Source organism: Sus scrofa, chromosome 3 (assembly GCF_054392235.1).
Source record: "Sus scrofa isolate SSC_HxYL_T2T_F1_AM1 chromosome 3, Sscrofa_HxYL_maternal_Yorkshire_Landrace_v2.0, whole genome shotgun sequence".
In the NCBI taxonomy this organism is placed as follows: domain Eukaryota; kingdom Metazoa; phylum Chordata; class Mammalia; order Artiodactyla; family Suidae; genus Sus; species Sus scrofa.
In genome coordinates this window covers 94,911,904-94,931,140 of record NC_139385.1, presented here as the reverse complement: position 1 = coordinate 94,931,140, position 19,237 = coordinate 94,911,904, and the positions used below count along the sequence as shown (strand labels likewise).

Genomic DNA, 19,237 nt, shown 5'->3' with positions numbered 1-19,237 from the left:
CCAGGAATGTTTGTATTATGCAGAATAAGCCATACCTGTATAGTTTCCCAAGGCTCCACGTCCTGTAACTTCTACTGAAAATAAATGTGTGAAAGACCTGCCCCACACAGGGATATTTTATTTTAAGCTAATTGGACAGAAATAATTTTAATCTGGGTTATGATCCAAATGAAGCTGTAAGTGAACTCTTATTTTAAGCCGAATCTCTCCTTCTAAGTGGCCCCACCAAATTTTTTTTCTGCCATTGAAGATCGTGCTCCTTCTCACCCTGTTAGATTCTGCTAGCACAGATATTCTTTAAAAAACAGGTAGGCTTCTCGGGGCTATGTGGTTCTTCTTTGTCTGCCTGGTGCTGTTGAAGGGCAAAGGGCATTTGAAAGCATTGGTCTTCACATAATGCTACCACCTTGCTCCTAGCTTCTTCCATCACCACATGAAAGTTGCGGTTAAAAAACACACATCAAAGAGCGAGTCCCATTGAAAAGGCGAGCACTGCCTGCTGAGCAGGCATTCAGAGCACAGGCTTTTGTTTCAGTGGCGACTCTGACTCTCCTCCACCGAGTTTCCTGTTAACTCGGGTGTGGGTTCTGACTTGCTCTTGATGATATTGGAGTGTGTGTTTGTGGCACTCACTTTTAATCAGTGCATTTGAGTTTCTGAAGTTAGAACTTCTTTCCCCAGCTGGTTGAAACTTTCAAATGGAAGCATCATGTTTGGCCAGATTTGAACTTAGTCTGAGGATACAGTTTTAAATCTTGGCCCCCAAATTGACCACACATTTCAGCATGGGAAGTTTATTTTTTTCTTTTTCTCTTCATTGATGGTTTGATCAATATGATAATTATGCTCATCTCTTGGAGGGAGAGATGCTTGAAGGGAATTTACATGGGGACCATGAAAAGAGCCAGGTCTCTGCACCCACTGTGGTCCTCCCTGTCTTGACCCTGCACACCGAATCCCCTCCCTCGCCCCACCATTAACTAAGCTGGCTGAGCTACTGATCTGCAGCCAGTGGGCAAACTCAGAAGTTTAAGCTAGATCCGACCTTGCATCACATACAGAGACTTCCAAGTCTCTAAAAATGTCATAGATATCTCTTATCAGGTTGTCCAGCCAGCCACAGGTGGTTGTTGGGACCTTCACCTGCTCAGTTCTTGCTGATGGCTCATCATCTATCCATCTTCAATGTCCAGGATGCCAAACCACCATTTGCTTCAGTGGCAGCCAGAGCCTACATTAGGTTCAGTTGTAAAGAAGACTAAGCATGCCTTCCCACACTTACTGGTTGTCCTCTTCACTCCATCCTCATATACTACCAGTCCCTTCTCTCTCTAAAGACAATAAGAGTTCCCACTTCTACAGCTTTTTGAAGTTCAGTGCTGAGTTTAGCTAGTACACTGCTGTCCACAATTCCTAGCCTGTGCTCTGAGCAGGGAGGTGCTTCTATTCTTATGTGTTTATCTACTGAACATTTATGAAGAATTAAATTGATTCTTAAATTGATGAATTAAAGAATTAAAGGAGAGAAGTCTACTGCTGGAGAGTCTTTGAAATTCACCCATTCTATTCTAAGACTCTCATTTTACAGATAAAGAAAATGACTTCCAGTGTGGTTATGGTTAAGGTAGTTTAGGGATAGAATCAGAATCAGAACCCAGATTTTGCAGAGTCATTCTCTGGTGCATCAAAAAAAAAAAAAAAAAAAATTGCCCTGCAGAAAGTATTTTCTGTCCTTGGCCTTTTTACATTTTGAAGGGAGTCAAAATTTAAGTTTATGTCCAATGATAGAATTTAACAAATCCTATAAATGAACTTTAGGCATAAGCATCAGATGGAGAGCTCATGTGCTTGTATAAGCAAAGTCAGCTTCAAAATCCTTCTGGAGACTGAAATTGCAAAGTATAGGCTGGCCTTTGCTCCATCTCCAAGAAGTGGCATCTCTAGTGCTTACTTTACCCTGTGATGGAAATTACCAGGATTTGCCATGCTGGCTAAAGTCTCTTCCACAAGAATTTTAAATCAGAAGTAGCTTCTGTCTGCAGTGATTATTATGCCTCATTAGCAAATTCATGGGCTTGCTCCTGAATGAAAAAAATGAGAGAGCAAGAAGTTCTCCAGAAAACTTGGCTTCAGCTCCACTGTATCACCAACTATATGCAAAGCTTCTCTGAGATTTCCATGAACATTTCCACCGTCTAAATCTCATGTGGATTCCTTTCCTCATTGATTCTGCACAAACTCTCCTTCTTTTAGAGATACCTTCATAAAATGATTTAGTTCCCCTCTTGGGTAGCAATTCTAACAAGAATGGCTGATTTCTACATAGGGAAGAAAAATATTAAAATGTAAACTGGCATTGCGCCCTGCCTTGTAGAAAGACATACTGCTTTCTTGAGAGATGGAGGTGTTCCTTTGAGATTTTTGTTGCTATTCCCAAGGTGAATTGTGCACATAATGGTCCTTCCATACATAGAGCATTACAAAATGTATTATTTCTTGGATTCTCAAAACTGGTCTGCCAGGTAGTTGAAGCAGGTGGAGCCAGGACACTGAGTTAAAGAGGTGGCATCACTTTTCAGGATGGGAACCTATGTTTTATGCCTCTCCAATACCCAGCTTTCATATTTTGGGAAGCAGACACATGCCTGACAATATGGGGAAGAGAGATACTTGCATGCAATTAGGTGGAAGCTATAATTATTGCACTGCCATCACTGTCCAGCAGGAGGCAATAGAGGTAAAGTCTCCCATACAACCTTTTTTTTTTTTTTTTTAATGATTTTCATTTTTTTCCGTCATAGCTGGTTTACAGTGTTCTGTCAGTTTTCTACTGTACAGCAAGGTAACTCAGTCACACATACATATATACACCTTTTTCTCACATTATCATGCTCCATCATAAGTGACCAGATATAGTTCCCTGTGCTATACAGCACGATCTCATTACTTATCCATTCCAAAGGCAGTAGTTTGCATCTATTAACCCCAAATTCCCAGTCCATCCCACTCCCTTCCCCTACCCCTTGGCAACCACAAGTCTGTTCTCCAAGTCCATGATTTCCTTTTTGGTGGAAAGGCAGTATGGAGGTACCTTAGAAAACAAAATATAGAACTACCATATGACCCGGAAATCCCGCTCTTGGGCATATATCCAGACAAAACTTTCCTTTAAAAAGACACATGCACCCGTTTGTTCATTGCAGCACTATTCAAAGTAGCCAAGACATGGAAACAACCTAAATGTCCATCGACAGATGAATGGATTAGGAAGATATGGTATATATACACAATGGAATACTACTCAGCCATAAAAAAGAACAAAATAATGCCATTTTCAGCAACATAGATGGAACTACTGACTCTTATACTAAGTGAAGTAAGTCAGAAAGAGTAGGACAGATACCACTTATATCCGGAATCTAATATACGGCACAAATGAATCTCTCCCATACAACCTTTAATCACCACCTCCTCCTCCCAGTATATTTCTCTCTCTCATCACACGGGCATCAATTTCCCTCCCCTTCAATCCTAGCTTCTTTGTACTACTAACCTCCCAGTTTATTAAATATCGATTTTGAAGTGGAAGGATAAAACCCTCTGGGAACAATGCTTATATATAAATTTTGCCTGATATTCACTCATTCATTCAAAATTTTTAATCAGCTTCACTGTGTACTAGACACCATGTAGCAAGGTGGAGATATATTGTTGAATAAAACAGACACATTTCCTATTCTCATGGAACTTATAGTCCTGGAGGTGAGGACACATACCTTCTTATTCAAGGATTTTGCCTACAAGCAATAAATTCTAAAATTAGTTAATAGGAGCAGAAAAAAAATTGATAAATTGATAATTACTCACAGAATCAATGGGGAACTTAATAGCCAAGTTCAAATTCAGAAATGGGGAGGACCTAAATGGTAACACGAGATGAATCCCTGTTGCAGGGACAGAGCGGGAGGTACCTCCCATTGCCACTACTGTCTTGGACATTGGGTGCCATTGCTGTCCCATTCTCCAGGCTGGCTTCCTTAAGATTTAAAATATTGAGTCAGAACATTAGATTGTCTGAGCCTACACTCCAGCTGCTAGCCGAATGGAAAGGGATACTTGGGCCCTACACCTCATAATGGAAGGCAAAGGTCTTCCTTTCATCACCACAGCCCTGTTATCCTCCTTCAAACACTATGTTCTTTTGCAATTGTGAAGGACCCTGTGAATCATGATACGAATTTTAAAATATTACACTAAGTGCACCAGGAAGCCACTGAAGTGCTTTAAGGTAGAAAGCGATAGAGTCTTAGAAAAAAAATTTTCAGTGGTAATATAGAAAGTCTAGAACAGAAACTTGACAGCAACATGCTTTCCACAGAAATGTATAAACTAAATCTTCATTATTTGTATTTGAATTATAATTTTAAACTTAGAATGATACATGCATATTGGATTAATTTAGGCTAAGTAATGCTAGATGCAACCATCCCCAATGCTCAGTGGCTTATTTTATTTCTGATTAATCTAAAGTCCAAATGCAAGTGTTGTTGGTTAACAAGTCCTCAGTATGGTCCCTCAGGGACTAAGGCTCCTTCCATCTAGTGGAACCGCCATCTCCTTTTAGCCTTGGATTCTTTTGCTGGGACCTTGGTGTATGGCCAGGAGTCAGGGAAAGAGTGAGGATAAATAATCATGTGATACATTTTTATGAGCCAGACCTAGAAATTCCACTATTACTTCCCCTTGCATTTTTTTTTGTTTGTTTTTTTTTTTTTTTTTTTTTTTTGACTAAGATTCAGTCACATGGCCATCCAGCTGTCCAGAAAGTAGAAAAGGCAGGTTTAGTGAACACTTAGCCTTTGTTATACAAATAAAAAGTGTAGGCACAAGAGGCTTATAACAGCAATAAAAGTCATCTTCTTTTTACCCTTCTAACCCCTTCCCATTCCCCTGAATCAACCACCTCCAACTCTTTTTGAGAAGATGTGACAGAGCATGGACCTATGCTTAAATCTATGCAACGAACACACTGGGTAGCAGGAGAAAGTCTACATTTCTGATTTCAGATCGTTACAACAGTTCTGGGTCAAGGATCCAGAGTTCAGGAGCTGTGTCACCAATCGAAGGTATGCCAGCAGGGCTCCTCACCCTCAGCACTACCCACATTTTAAGCTGGATTATTCTTTGCTGGAGGAAGGAGGGGGCTATCCGGGGCACTGAAAGATGTTTAGCAACACCCCCAGCCCCTATCATCTAGATGCTTGTAGTACTCGTCCCCTTGTTTTGACAATTGAAGTGTCTCCTGACATGTGCCCTCATGGGCGGAATCCCCCCATGGCTAAGAACCACTTCCAGGGAGGCTGAACTGGGAGAACTGGAGAGAGGAAGGTGGAGCTCATTACTGTGAGCCTCAGATGAGAGCACCATTGGTATTTACCTAAGCACTCCGCTTCGCTTGAGTTGCAGAGACAGGTGTCAGGTACTCTACACAGTCATCTCCTTTAAGATCAAGGAGTAACTCCCTACCCTCACCACCACCCCCAACTCCCTATATCCTCCTTGGTGCAACTCTGTCACATCTATGAGCCAGAAACATGACAACACTTGAACAAAAGCTGAGAGACTGAGGATAGAGAGACCCGGGTGTCAATCTGATTTATCTGCTGAAGCCCAAACCGTCTTTGTGTTTTGGGTTGAGTTTTGTTTTTCCCCCTGAAGTGCAGCCCCCTGGTGGATAAAGATTGACTCTACATCTCTGATTCAGCTGCCCCGTGGAGACAGAGACATTAAAGAAGAATTAAGAATGAAGACAAGTATATTGATCTCCCTCACCAATCTCCTCCAACCAATACCTCTTAATCACAGAACAAATTGGAGTCCTGGTAAACTACTTTAATGAGCATCCATTCTATTTTTCAGTTCACATGATTGGAAGGGAAGCTATCCCCCACCTCCCTACCTGCTTCCTCTTTGTGTTGGTGATTTCACTCTCTCACACCGCATCTATATTTCATTTTATGTATACATGCATATATATATTTCCACATTTTTATCTGTGTTTTGCTATAGCACTGGAGGTTTATTATTGTAGATCATCGTGAAGCACCTGAATATTTTGCAAGACAATGAGCCTCTAGAATCTCGGTATCCAAGGAACTAATTTTGTATGGCAAGGGGAAAAAAAAAAGGAAAGAGAAAGAAAACAGTAACTATACATCTGGTTTCTAGACAGTATTAGGATGGCATAACTTGTTCCTGTCTGAGTGAATTCAGTGGATTTGTATTATACAGTGCCTGCTTAAAATGTGTAGCCAAATCAGAGCCATTCTTTAAATTAAAAACAAACCCCACGGCTTTCTCAGCCCAGAGTGTGTGCCTCATATTTGCAACTCTGTTCAGGTGAAACCAACTCTTATCCCAAGAGGGTGAGCAGACAGGAGCGCTCTTAGTGCACAAGCATAAATTTTTCCTCCTTCGAAATGATATTTTTTCTTAAATTGTAAAGGAAATTGACACTCTAAAGTGCCTGGGTAATGCCGTGTCATAAACTTCATACCGTAAACTGGAGAGCTCAGCTGGGGTAGGCTTGTGTTCTGAGCAGCAGGCTCTGCACCCGAAAATGGGGTCCATGTTCCCGGGTCTCTTTCTGGCTTTGTGTCACCCAGGGGAAATCAGTACTTTTGTCAGAGTCTGGATTGCCCATCTCCAGAGTGTGGGTATATCCTTCACTCCCTCCCTTTCTCTGTCCCCAGCTGTACTTTGCATTATTGGTATTCAGAAAATAGATGAGCCAATGTTTATGAAACACTTTGAAACTCTAAGCAAAATAATCTTATGCAAGCCTAAGTTGTTATCAACTGTATTGTTACCCTTATCATTACAATGTACATGCTGTTGCATATTTGCAAATTACATGCAGTAATTACCTGAGTACATACAGTAATTCAAGTACCATCAGTAGTACTTGACATTAGTATTTCACAGCAACTTGTAGGGCAATAAATAGAGCTGGGATTCTTTCTCTTGACATTTGATTATTTGTTGGGAGCTCAAGATTTGTTAGACACTGTAATTAAGATAATTTTAAGCCGTATCTTCCAGGGGCTTCATAATCTCTGACACCCTTTCTCTGGCAGAGTCCTGTGAAGTTTCCAGAATACTATATATAGAAAACCCTAAGAACTCAATCCAAAAACTACTTGAACTGATGAACAAATTCAGCAAAGTCGCAGGATATAAGATTAACATTCGCAAATCAGTCACATTTCTGTATACTAACAATGAAATATTAGTAAAGGAATACAAAAATACAATACCTTTTAAAATTGCACCCCAAAAAATCAAATACCTGGGAATAAACCTGACCAAGGAGGTAAAAGACATATGTTGAGAACTATAAAACATTAATCAAAGAAATTAAAGAAGATATAAAGAAATGGAGAGATATTCCATGCTCCTGGGTTGGAAAAATCAGTATTGTAAAAATGGCCATACTACCCAAAGCAATCTACAGATTCAATGCAATCCATACCAAATTACCCATGACATTTCTCACAGAACTAGAAAAAACAATCCAAAAATTTATATGGAACCACAAAAGACCTAGAATTGCCAAAGCATTTCTGAGGAACAAAAACCAAGCAGGAGGCATAACTCTCCCAGACTTCAGACAATATTACAAAACCACAGTCATCAAGACAGTGTGGTACTGGTACCAAAACAGACACACGGACTAATGGAATAGAATAGAGAACCTTGAAATAAACTGGGCACCTATGGTCAATCTTTGATAAAGAAGGCAAGAACATAAAATGGGAAAAAGACAATCTTTTCAGCAAGCGTTGCTGGGAAACCTGGACAGCTCCATGTAAATCAAAGGAACTGGAACACACCCTCACACCATGCAAAAAAAATAAACTCAAAATGGCTTAAAGACTTAAATATAAGACAAGACACCGTCAAACTCCTGGAAGAGAACATAGGCAAAACATTCTCTGACATCAACCTTACAAATATTTTCTCAGGTTGGTCTCCCAAAGCAATGGAAATAAAAGCAACAATAAACCAGTGGGACCTCATGAAACTCACAAGCTTCTGCACAGCAAAGGAAACCAAAAAGACAATTTACAAAATGGGAGAAAGTCGTTTCAAATGATGCAACTGACAATGGCTTAATCTCTAAAATATACAAACAACTTATACAACTCAACAGCAAAAAAGCCAACAACCCAATTGAAAAATGGGCCAAAGACCCATTTAGCACTTTTAGAGGTCAAATGTAAATGAAGACTGTCAACTCCTGGCACTTAGTTAATGCTTCCCATAGAAGACATAACAAAGTTGGCGGTTGGTGATGGTGGAGGTGGATATTTGGTTGGGTCCCAGTAGTGGAATATGGTAGGCACATCAGTACCTATGAGGCAGTGATTCCTATTATTGTGTGGAAACACTTATGGTTAACTGATATTCTCCAGGTGATCCGTGGGCTAGGCTTTCATCATATTCATACTTTCTGCATAGCACAGGATGGTCCCCGGAATGAATTAGTAGTATATTTATGATATTTAATGCAACTCAGGTTTGTTTTTACGTCTGCCACTGAACATCTCCCCTTTTTTTACTGGTAAGAAATTATTCTTCCGCCAGGGTCATCAGGGATCACCCTTCCTTCAGTACACTGAGATTTAAACAGAAAGATCGAAGATTTGGGGTTGAGAGATCCATATTATTCCTAGGAATGGGGAAGTTAATTACAGAGCAGGCTACTGAAGTTAAGTGTGGTATTAAAAAACTAGACTAGAAAGACTGCAAAACTCATAGGACTTACCTACCAAGTAGCTTCGTACCATAACAACCCACCTAACATTTCAGGGCCTCACCTTTCTCTTCTGTGAAATGACAGCATTTGATTAGATCAATTCTAAAGCCCTCTCTAGTCATAAAATTATAGGAATCTAAGCAAATTGAAAATTGATGGTACAATTTAGGAGGAAGCTTCCTGGGATATGGAACTTTTAGAAGATGTGATTGCAATTCTTCTGAAACATATCAGTTACAGCAAATGACTCAAGAGTCAGAGCCATGAAGTATTGGAACTTTGAAGGTGTGCGAGAATAGCTTAATTTCTATGCTGTATCCCGACCGCCCTTTCCTCAAAAATGACAAGGCTATTTTCAACCATGGGTATTAAATGATGACATAACAAAACATTGGCCATTGGCCATTGTGGGCTCTGCAGTGTTCTCACAACCTGCTGGGGCAGGGTGTACCATCTGTGTTCTTTCCTAAGGCCCCAGGAAAAAGGTGAGGGAGAGAGGCTGGAGGGGAGGAGGCTGAGAGAGAAACTGAGGCACAGACTGGCTGAGATGGGTGTTTGGTGATAAATATCACTTAAAACAACATCGACTTGGTGTGACTGAAAATTAATAAAGCTAGTTCTCTTGTGGCTAATGAGACCCATCTTATTTTTTCATCATCTCACTCCACATACACTAAACACATTCATGCACATGCACACACACACACACACACACACACTGAAACCCAGTGATGTAGCTCTTTGATCTTCCAAGAACTTGACAAACAGGGAATTTGCCCCTCGCAAACTGGGGCCATGCAGCATAGTCTTTCATTGCCACATAGAATTTGTATGACAGAGGGGTTCCTTTATTGCCCAGTGCAATTGCCCAAAAGGTCCCGTTGAGTGTGTGCCTCCCACTCTGAGGTGTGAGGAATTAAATTAGTTTAGGGAAGAGATGTTGAGAGACCTCTCTTGTTTCTGCAAAGCCATCTTAATCACGCCTGCCTCTTTTCTTAGGGCTGATTTACATAGCGGTGTGACATTTCATCATTAAGGAAGCAGGTCCCAATCTTCTGTGTCTTTTTCTTGGCTTGTCTGGCAAGCAGTTCTCTTTTGCAAGCTATGAAATCCTTAAGGAGGACTTCCTGGCAAGGGAAAAATCCTCAGTCATCCAACAGTCTCTCACTTTTCTATTTTAAATCTTGGCCATGCACATATGGTTGGGCATGTGTGTCTAAAAATTTCTTCCACATTGACTAACTTGAGCTATTTAATAGATTGTGCTGGCCGTGGGCCTCTGCAGCAAATCCTGCGATGCTCATCTCCTCCCTGGGGAGGCAGAAGTCGGCCTCCTGCATTCGCCTTTGTACTTTCCTTGTAATCTCCCTCTCTGGCCCTGTTAGAGCATGAAAGTTAAAACCTGCTTCTTTGCTCATTTTCCTGCAATTAAAATTGTCTCTGCTCTCCTACTTCCAGCAGAAAAGTGAGATCTCCAAATATCTTGGTTAATGTCCCAGCAAATGCACTTTCCCTAGGGCTTTGCTAGGGATGTTCTAACCCATTTCTAAGGACAGGAGAGCTTGAGGACATTTCTACCCCATGCTCTTTAAGGTCTGATGGTGTGTGTGTGTGTGTGTGTGTGTGTGTGTGTGTATGAATCTAATGCATCTCAACTTAACTTTCTTTTAAAACTTGGACTCTCTTATCTCCATCAGTCCCAAGCACAGGCTTGGGTCCTATTAGGTCCTCAGAAGCAATGGTGAAAGTGAATTTGAAAACAAAGCTGGGTTCTGGCAACTTTGCTTCTTCTTCCAGGTTGTAGGGAATGAGGCCAAAAGGACAGAGGAGAGTGGGGGAGGCATGCACCCAGAGCCGATCCCCAGCTGTGCCTCCTCTAGGCGTGAAGCCCAAACTCCTATGGTTTTCTCAGCAATTTAGCAATTCTGAGAAGCCAGCAAAATGATACCCTGTGATCCATAAGAATGACTACCCTGCCAGAAGGTGAACAGTTCTGTCATCCCAAAGATTGTTCCTAAGAAAACAAAGAGCAATAATAACCATAACAAGATAATAATAATAATAGCAATGATAATGGCATGGAGTGAGCTGTAGATGAACACCAAGAAGCATCCTTTCCCTCAGGAAAGATATATATTGGCCCATTCTGGAGCTGGACTCTTTGGCAGTGTCTTAAAGTTCAGGGCTTCTCTAAGAGCAGTGATATTCTGCTCCTGCTGGGGTGGCCCCAGAAATTGCATTCTTTGTTGACTGTTAAATATGTCCCCTGAAGTTTATCACAAACAGCATGAAGGAATAAAACTCCACGTGGCTGGTATTCTGTAGATCTTCCTCCCTCCATGAAACGACAAGCCCAAAGGGTGAAAGAAGGAAAAAAGTAAGAAAACTCCAAAGGGTATGTGATAGATGGAAAGGGTGGGCTTACCTTTTGGGAGGGGTGCTCTGGCAGCACACATGGTTTCCAACTTGATGTAAAAACAATGCTGCTGCAGTGAATGGGAAGAATGCCGTTGTCGTTTTTGGACTCTGGACAAAGGCAAGAGTAAACATGCCTTAGAATGGAATCTCTATTTTTAACTTACCTTTCCCTTTCTAGAAATCACATCAAAATCAGATGACACATAATACTGCAGATCTTTTAAGGATGTAGCCAGCTCCCAGCATAACTGGCAAAATTGTAACTTTTCCCACTGCTAGTCAGATGTATAATGTCTGAAGGCATGCCAACATTTCAACATTTTTGTTTTGATTCTGAGAGTTCAACTTTGTTAGAAATTGTCCACTTGGAAGACCAAATGCATTTAAGGGCTCTAGCTTTGTGGTGATCTCTGGGATGGAACTATTTCAGTAGTGTGGCCCCCTTTTCTCCTTGGTCTCATTATCACACTCTTGGAAGCTTTTTCTCTTTTTTGCATCTCCTGTTTTGCTTTTAGTTTGGGACTTTCTAAATCCAGACATGCCACTTAAAGGCGTCAGCTCCAAGATCCTCAGAACATAGGGCACCTCGGAAACGGGACACACATGCATGCTGATTGGATTTTGAAAGTGTAAAAGTGATTGCAGAAAGGACTTCCTGCTGCTGCTCTTTGCTTCCTCCACCACTGAGAGGAAAGGAAGTCTGGTGGTGAGTTTCAGGATTCTTGGATATACTGTTTTGGGTGTGCTCCTTTTAAAGGGGGAAAGGGTTGAATAGAAGAAATGATCATGGCTGCAGAATCCTTGTGAGTGTTCCAGATCCTGCAGCTTCATACCAAGTCTCTACATGGCCCTCACTCATATCTGGCCCCGTTGTAAGGTCTTTACATGTGTTTCTTCCTCTTTGTGCCTGGTGATAATACCATGAGGCTCCTCTTGGTTTTACCAGTCGGGAAATGGAGGCAGAGGGTAGCTGTGGAACTTGACTATGTCAGGAATAATCAGGTACCAAGTGGCCAAATTTATAACTGCTCTGCCCTGCTACCTTTGTGTACCACACCCCATTTCACCTGTGGAAGAAGCCTGTAAATTCAATACTAAATGCCGAAAAGTCACTGCCCTTTGACTACCAAGACCACAAGGCCATCTTTCCATCAGTAATGCCTAAGACTTAATTTTAATTTTTTCCTTGTTTGTGTGGGTCCTCACTGCTCACTACACAAGTAGCATTCTTTATTTTTATGTGTTAATACTTGTCTAAAATACAAAGAGATATTCCCTTAGCATAGAGAGGTTTTGTCTGTAAACACACCCACATGGGGATTGAATGCATGGTGGTACTTCATTAGTACCAGCTATTCCTATACGAAGCTGTCTTGCTCAGGCGATAGGACAGAACAAGAAATCAGACTCATTAATCATCCCTCCCCTTTGTGTGTAAATTCAGAGTGTTCCAGGGTATGGGAAGATGGGATGCAGCTATTGCTAATTTGGGGTTTTTATTTTATGGAAATTTAAAAAATTTCCCAAACATTAGAGAAAGTAACTAATATTCACCCTTCTAATAATCATTTATTGATCTTAACTTTGTATATAGGACCATATACTAGATGAGGCAGGGAATCCATACATAAAGATCCTGTCCTTTGAGGGATCATAGACTAATGGGGAAAGATGATGGAGAATGGAGGCCCACAAAACCAAAAGAATTGAAAGATATAAGAAAGTAAATATAACAAACTACTATATCTGAAGGCCTTAGACACAAATATGTCTGAATTTGAAAGGGAGGGAAAGAGAGAAAGAAGAACTAACACATATATGAAACTACTTTGTTATAGATGCTTTTTAATATGTATTTCATGCAATTATTACAATAGTTTATAAGGCAGACATGATTATTTCCTTATTTTACTGACAAGGAGGCCAACTGACCCAAAAGAATACCTACCCTGTCTAAGGGTGAATAGCTCTGTCTTCCCCATGAATCCACTAAAGTTCACCTAAGAATTCGGTAGTAGACTTAAATATTTGAAGCCAGACCTTAAGATAAAGCAGTCAGGGAAGACTTCACATAGGAGGTGGACTTGAACTGATTGCAGTAGAGAACATATATGGGCAAGGAGAGGTCAGGGTGATTCCTGGTAGGAGCCACTGTGATTAATGTGCTGGAGATAAGATTGCACACGCATTGAGCTGGGGAGGGCATAATAGTAATGGAACATTTCTTTAGGGGCAGAGTTGGTATGAATATTAGAAGAAAGTATGAAATTAGGGTTGCATCATATCCTACGAACTAATATGGTAAAGGGAATAACAGCACACACAAAGCCACCTCTCTTTCAATCATATTTCTTCTTTTGGTCTAGAAGGTGGCACCAGTACCATCTCAACTCTACATTAGATTTATTAAAATTGTGTATATTGAGATAGGTTACATAAGGAAATCAGCTCTTCTCCTCCCTGTTATCATTCACTGACTTGCTCTCCAAAGTAAACAAATGGTGCAGGCCCCAGTGCTTGCCTTACCCTTATTCCATCCCTGTCATCACTTGCTTTACCTGAATAGCTCAAGTAAAAAAATCCTTATGGATCCAGATATGTCAGTTGTATTCGGCTGGGACTTCCAAGGAGACTGAGTAGCAGTTGCACAGTCTCCTCTCTGGGACATGCCTAATTTTCCAAACACCCCCTTTGCCTGCCTTTATAATGTCATATTCTAAAATATTCAGGTTGCTTCTGTTGTTCTCTCCATAAAAAATTAATGATCATGAAAGTATTATCATGTTTATTTTAAAGCAACCATTTTCTACATTTTAATTAAAAGTTGTAATTCACCATCTTTTGACCAAGTTATCTTAAATCTTCATCTTATTGGTAATGGGTATTGGGCTGGATTCAGAGAGAAATACAAGCATTACTTAATGCAAATAGTAAAAATCTCGGCATTTCTAGAGATATGGTTCTGTTCATTTCATGTGCTGCGCTAACTCTGCCTTTTTTTTAATTAGAAATATCCTCCTGCTTATGCAAGAATCCTGGGAAAGGGGCATTGTCTTATTCATTATGTATTCCGGGAGAATCACAAGTGGACAAAACCAGACATAATACGATGACTGTTGTGTTATTAAAGCACTTTAATAAGGTTACTCCCTCCATAGAGTGAGCTTCTCAAATACCCATTTCTTTTTCAAGAGGTGAGCTGCTTGGAGCAAGATACTGGGTCTCCTCTGGGTACATGTGAGGCCCCCTTTTCTATGCACTTTACAGATCTCCGCAGGTGTACTACCAGGACTAGTTCCTCTTCCTTTTGAGTCACCAGTCCTACCTTAGGGATTGATGTCCTAGAAAGTATTGGATTTTCTATTTTAGTCCTATCATATATATAAGAGGTAATAGTTTAAAATAATGATATATGGGGGAAAGGTCTATAAACAAAGATTCACAAACTTTGGGGCATTTCTGTACCATGCTGTTCTGTTTATCCCTCTGCTCTCCCCTCCCCCAACTAAAAAGCATGCTGGTTAAGAATTCAGTCTCGAATGGTTTTCATGAAACATAAAATATTTAATGGTACTAAAAAAAATGTCTTTTAAGGAAGAAAATGGAAGTGGTGAAGAAGGTGGGAGGCAGAGAAGAAAGGGAAGGAGAATGAAAGGCAGAAAGAGAGAGAGAGAAATGAAGGAGAGGAGGGAGGAAGGAAAGAGAAAAGAAATATTAAAAAAAAAATGGGACTCATCCAATTGCAGCCGAGTAAAGACTTATCTCTATGCACTACTTTGATTTCAAATTATTTTTAGCATGGCTTTTATTGTACTCATTGTTACATACATAAATCTTTAAAGTAATACGTTTTGTAAGAAATGGTCATAAAAATTTACAGCCAGTAACTTTTCCCCTGTCCCTTACAATGATATTCTACTAAAACCATTAAATGGTTCTCATTAATGCCCTTTAAATGATTGTGTAATGACCCACAATCGCTTGTAAGTGAACAACCATTAAAGAATTACCAGTTCTTAGCATGCTTTTAAGTACAGCTTAAATACATGGGAGGTAACGTATAATATATTAGAAAAAGTATTAAATTTGAAATAGTAAAAACACGATCATCACAAAAGAATGAGTAGGTGTGCAACTCTACCCTGCAATGACCATGGTTCCCACTGAACACATTATTATAGCAGATTTCACTGCATTTGTCCTTTTTCCATATCGAATCTTTTCCTTTTCTTTCTGGGATTAAAAATAATAATAATAATAAAACCCTGCCACGACAGGAGTGAAAGTGCATATAAAAGCAAATGGAGAAAATAATTAAACCCATGTATAACAGAGAGCCACCTACCTAAACAAAAAGCGATCAGTCCCTCCCCCAGATATTTTCTACACCAGGGCAAATGTTCATTTATTTTTTCCCTAGCCATACAGATATTTTGTATGAGATGGTCCAAGCACTTGGATGATTGCATTTTTTACACTTCAGAGTACTCTGCATCATGGGAATCTGGTCAAAGATAGTAAAAAATAATAACTCTTCCTGAGGATGTGAGGTCAGAGAAATCCTCTGCTCTTCCAGGCATGTTTTGTAATAAAGCTTACCCACCCAGGTAGAGTTGGGCAGTTGATTTACCCTAAACCACAAATGTCGGATACAGAGTTTGGCGACGTTTGTTTTTGAAGTTCTTTCACTCCTGACAGGTATTGTTTGTACTCAGTGCCCTTTATGGTGACGGGGCAACAGAAGCAGAGCCCCAGGAACCTGATCACCAGAGAGGGCAAGGGGCAGGGCAACCACAATGCTGGATTCCACATAGGACACAGGAAAATCAGGTTTACTAACTACCTCTTGCATCTACTTATTTTGAAGGCATTCAGTCAGGGGTGGGGCTGGGGCCTGGGAAAGGAGTGGGCAGGGGCAGGAGTGGTTTGAAGCCAGAAGGCATAGCAACATATTTTCCTTACATCCCTTTAGAAACTCATGGTCAACATAGATTCCCCCTGCTGGCATCTCCTTGGCTGCCCAAGATTGAGGACACACTATCGTTTCTTCCCTCCAAAAAATTCTGCTTATCCCCCCATGTGTAACTGTGTTTTCTTGGCCACTTCCTTGTGATGTGCTAAGCCAGTGGCAGGGAGGAGATTTCTAATTTCTCAAAGGGTGAGATTAAACTCACAAAGGTGATCACTTGTTTCTCTATATCATGACTGTGTCAGCTCAGCTCTTACTCCCCCTGGGGGGCCCTCCCTGACCCCACACAGCCATTCCATGATACCAGTCAAATGCTAGTATAGGGACATAAAATCTGGGAGAGCAGGAACCCTGTCAATCCCGCTCAAGGCCAGATCCCTTGTCCCTAATGAAGTGTCCTATTAGGCTCTTAAAAAATATCAAGTTATTAAACTTACTCAGAAAGGTTACAATATAAATTCAGTTGGTCAACTCAAGTAGGATCATTTATAATAGATCGCTACTCAAAAACAAAACAAAGTTGGACATTTACAAAATTGTCATTAGAAAGTAGAAATCTGGGCCTGTCAAGATAAAATCTTAGGCAATCTCTAGTTTCTTTTATCTGTACCCCTCCCACTTTTCTATGTTGGTCCCTCTGAGCCTCCATCCTCTTTCAAGCAACTCTGCTTCTTATATTCTCATCTCTTCCATTCCTCTCCCTTGACACAAAGCCTCATCCCCTCTAAATGCCGTTCTTCAAAAATTGCTTCCACTTTCCCCCAGTCCCCGAGTGCCTTTGCATTTTAAAACTTTGTCATATTGTGAAAAAAGGAAAGTGTTCTTGTTTGTGACTACAGTTCTGCATGTGGGGGGATATGTGGGCATCACCTCTTGGGGACCCTGGAATCCTGACAGTGTGGTGGGAGAGAGTGGAAAAGGAAGAGGGGGGCTTGGATTAACTTGAAGACTGGCCTGTGAAGAGCATTTCCCTTAACTGATTTGCAAAATAAATCAAGCATAGAAACAAAGATGAAAACAGAACACAAAACAAACCCTTTATTCCCTGGATATTTTCTTAGCTTCCTGTCAGCTACTGTTCTCTCTTCAAGTCAGAGACCTTTCCCATCGCTGGTTGTGGGAACACATCCAACTTGAAGCTTCTTCTTCTCGGGGTGCCTGGCAGTAGCTGCCACACTGTGTGTTATTTAAGAACTCTGTTTGGCTCCATGCTCTACAGAGGAGAGGAACATATGGCCTCGACTGTTAAAAATATTCATGAGTCATGTTGCCCAGTACTGAAGTACAGCCACCTCAAGGGCAATTTTCCAACAGCTCATATTGGTTTATATAACATGGAATGAAGACCAGATGAAGTTCCAGGAGGTATTCAGAGGAGACAGAATGCAGTGAGGCAAGTTGGAATTTGGTCAGTATGCTGGGTTGTATGTCCCTTCTGGAAAGAGGCACGGAGTGTTGGTAGAATATCAAAGTGAGGGACCCCATTCTCTGGTTCCATTTAGAGACCCAGTGTTCTGCTAAAACCTTATGCAGAAAGAACTTGAGTTAGATTTGGAAGTGAGGCTTATTCCATTCATTGTGTACCCAGTGACTTTACTCTTCTTTCCAAGACCACCAAGAAATCACCATGCCTCATGATATTTGCGTGGTCCAGAATACCACCTACTCTAACCTCAATGTTCCTAGCAGAAACTTATTCCAAGGTTAAGTGTTAATAATTTAAAAAAAATGATTATGGCTTTTGGGGAACTTCTGAAAAAGTTCAGATTGTAGATTGTTTTTATTGTTGCAGTGGTTGTTTTTATTTTAACATTTTTGAAAGTTTCTACAGAAGTTGTCCTGAGTGTGTTTGGCTTCCTGCGGTCATTTTATGTGATTTGTCAAACACCAGTATTAAATAAGCATGGTTAAAACAACCAGGGCTGCAGGATAAAATGACTTAGCTCTCAGATGGTCTAAGAGTAGACAGGTGGGATGTCTATAATAGTTTCATGATTTAGAATACAATGTACTATTTGCCCTTTATCCTTCTTTCAATTGTAAATTAATCATTAGAGGTCTCTCTCTGAAGGACTTCTTTTCTCACTGTATCCTATTTCAACCTGCCCCACGCGGGCAACTGCACCTGACTGTAATTTGGGGAACACAAATTGCAGTGGTTCAGCACTTTATGCCTCTTCTAATAAGTTAATGTCACTCCCATCTTCTGGCACAATTCAATTCAGAAGAGCTGCAATGTATCATTAATGCATTAAAAACTGTTGTGTTTTTAGACTGAATACCTGGAATTAGTTGGGAGACTGATGATCCAAAACAGACTTTTTACAGTGCTTGGGAGCCCCAAGGAAGCAATTCTTGTTTAAGCATCTGCGTTATCAGAGCAGCCCCAGTACTTCAAAGGTCTGTGCAGGATGCTCAAAATAGGCACCTTGCCAAACAGAAATTGAAATACATATACGTACTACACTATTTGCCTTCCAGAAATTAATTTTCATCCAGCAGCACCTAGGATTATTTAATATTTATCTTTAGCTGCAGAAAGATGAATCTATTATCTTATGAGTTGATTTTGTTATTTTACCTGAGTGTTTCAGTCGGTCTTCTAGAAGGAAACACCGTCTCCTCTGTCCCTTGCCTATCACCCTCTTTTTATTTATTTTTTAAGATTTTTATTTTTTCTATTATAGTTGATTTACAATGTTCTATCAATTTCTGCTGTACAGCAAAGTGACCCATTATATATATTTATACATATTCTTTTTCTCACGTTATCATGTTCCATCGCAAGTGACTAGATATAGTTCCCTGTACTATACAGCAGGATCTCATTGCTTATCCACTCCAAATGCAATATTTGCATCTTTTAAAAATTATTATTATTTTTTAAGTATCTGAAAGCAATGGGAAGATTAATTTTTTGTCACTTGATTCTCCTAGTTTGTTCCCTGGGAAGGAATGAGCAGGTCCTTTGCACAAACTGTGCAAAATTTAGGGTCCACAGTCTTATCAGTTGCATGGAGTCGATGATGGTG

At 40.4% G+C, this 19,237-nt stretch overlaps 1 long non-coding RNA gene across 25 annotated transcripts in view; it reads left to right on the top strand.

Annotated features, from left to right (window-relative positions):
* LOC102159571 (uncharacterized) overlaps positions 1-19,237 on the top strand; it is a 595,399-nt gene that overhangs the window by 401,048 nt on the left and 175,114 nt on the right. Inside the window, exon 5 of one of the 25 annotated variants that reach the window (XR_014839768.1) lies at positions 11,752-11,942. The exons of the other annotated variants lie outside the window; for them this stretch is intronic. This is a non-coding gene — a long non-coding RNA (uncharacterized LOC102159571). The remainder of the gene's footprint in view (positions 1-11,751; positions 11,943-19,237) is intronic. 25 annotated transcript variants of the gene reach the window in all.